This window comes from Arachis duranensis, chromosome 9 (assembly GCF_000817695.3).
Source record: "Arachis duranensis cultivar V14167 chromosome 9, aradu.V14167.gnm2.J7QH, whole genome shotgun sequence".
Classification (NCBI taxonomy): domain Eukaryota; kingdom Viridiplantae; phylum Streptophyta; class Magnoliopsida; order Fabales; family Fabaceae; genus Arachis; species Arachis duranensis.
In genome coordinates, this window is record NC_029780.3 from 61,878,614 (window position 1) to 61,880,812 (window position 2,199).

Here is a 2,199-nt window from a genome sequence, read left to right on the forward strand (position 1 = left end):
TCCAGGGCCAAGTTCCTTGCTTGTGTCTTGTGTGTGGCGTTGGCAACTTGGTTCTAGAGTTGGCAACGCCAACCTTGCTTCCAGGGTTGCCAAGCTTGCTTGGTGTGGTTGTGTGTGGCGTTGGCAACGCCAGCTTCAAGTTGGCAACGCCAACTTTGCTTCTTCCAGGGCCAAGCTTGATTGTTTGGCGTTGTTAGCCTGCGTTGTCCTCAAAAACGCCCCTCATCTCTAGGCTGGCAACGTGCTCGAGGCTCCAAATTAGCTCTCTAAGATTGCTTGGGTGGACGTTGGCAACGCCAGCTTCAAGTTGGCAACGCCAACTTTGCTCCTTGGTTGCTTCCAGGACCAAGCTTGCCTTGTGTTGTGGAGTTGGCAACGCCAATCCCAAGTTGGCAACGCCAACTTTGCCCAGCTTGCATCATTCTTGCTTCCATGCTTCCTTGTTTCATCACCTATCATCAACAAGGGAAATAGCTTCAAAGTCTTACCAATTCAAGCAATAAATTTCATGAGATTCATTCATACTCATTCATATATGCATTCCTTAAATCATTTGCATGAATTTGGCTAGAATTAACATGTTCCTTGATATCATCATGCATGGAAACAAAACTCATAAAAGGACTTGTTTATTTAGAGAAAATGAGTGAATTTAAGCTGCCGTTGCCGGGGATTGTTTGAGTTTGGACAACTGACGGTTCATCTTGTTGCTTAGATTAGGTATTTTTCTTCAGAATTTTTAAGAATGAATTCTAGTGTTTCAAGGTGATGTTCTTATCATCACCAAAGCTGATTGATCTTCATCAATTTAGCTCTTGAATGCAATGTCCTGCTTAAGCTTGGCTAGCCATGTCTAATTCCTTTAGACTGAAGCTTTAGACTAACATTGCATGATTCCTGGAATTCTTACTAAAAATTTTGAATCTCTTTATTTTCTTTTCGATATAATTTTTGAAAAAGCACAAAAAAATTACAAAATCATAAAAACCAAAAATATTTTATGTTTCTTGTTGAGTCTAGTGTCTCATTTTAAGTTTGGTGTCAATTGCATATTTCTATTCTTCTTGCATTTTTGAATTCATTCATGTGTCTTCATTAATCTTCAAGTTGTTCTTGATGATTTCCTTGCTCTGATCTTTAAATTCTCATGTCTTGAGTGTTCTATTGTTTTTCATATGCATTCTCAATTTGTTAGTGTCAGTAGTATACAAACTTCTAAGTTTGGTGTCTTGCATGCATTGTTTATTTGATTTTAGTTGCATTTTGATTATTCTTCATCATTAAAAACCCAAAAAAATTTGTAATTTGTGTCTTTTCAAGTCAATAATACAGAGAATTGAAGATTCAGAACATACAGCAGAGGAATTACACAGAAAAAACTGGGCGTTCAAAACGCCCAGTGAGGAAGGAAAACTGGCGTTTAAACGCCAGCCAGGGCACCTGGCTGGGCGTTTAACACCCAAAAGGGTATCATTTTGGGCATTAAACGCCAGAATGGATACCATTCTGGGCGTTTAACGCCAGGATGGCACAAGAGGGAAGATTTTGTTTTAATGCAAAATTTTTTCAAGTTTTCATAATTTTTCAAAATCAAATCTTTTTCAAATCATATCTTTTCAAAATAGATTTCTTTCCATTTTTAAAAATACTTGCTAATAATTAATGATTTGATTCAACATTTCGAGTATGTTGCCTTTTCTGTTGAGAAAGGTTTAATGTTGAATCATATCTTTTCTTGTTAGCCAAGTCATTAATTTTAAAAAATCAAATCTTTTTTTTAAATTATTTTTCAATCATATCTTTTCAAAACTATAACTTTTCAATCATATCTTCTTAATCACATCTTTTTCAAAATAGTTTTCAATCATATCTTTTTGATTTCTAATTTCAAAATCTTTTTCAAAAATCACTTTATTTCTTTTTCAATCTTAGTTTTCGAAAATCATCAATCAAATTTTCAAAATTTCTTTCTTTAATTTTCGAAAATTTCTTCCCCTCTTCTCACATCCTTCTATTTATGGACTAACACTCCTCCTCAATGCACAATTCGAACTCCATCTTTCTTGATAAGTTCGAATTCTTCTACCTCTTCTTTCTATTTTTCTTTTCCTCTGACACTTCAAGGAATCTCTATACTGTGACATAGAGGATTCCATATTTTCTTGTTCTCTTCTCTTTTATATGAGCAGGAGCAAAGAC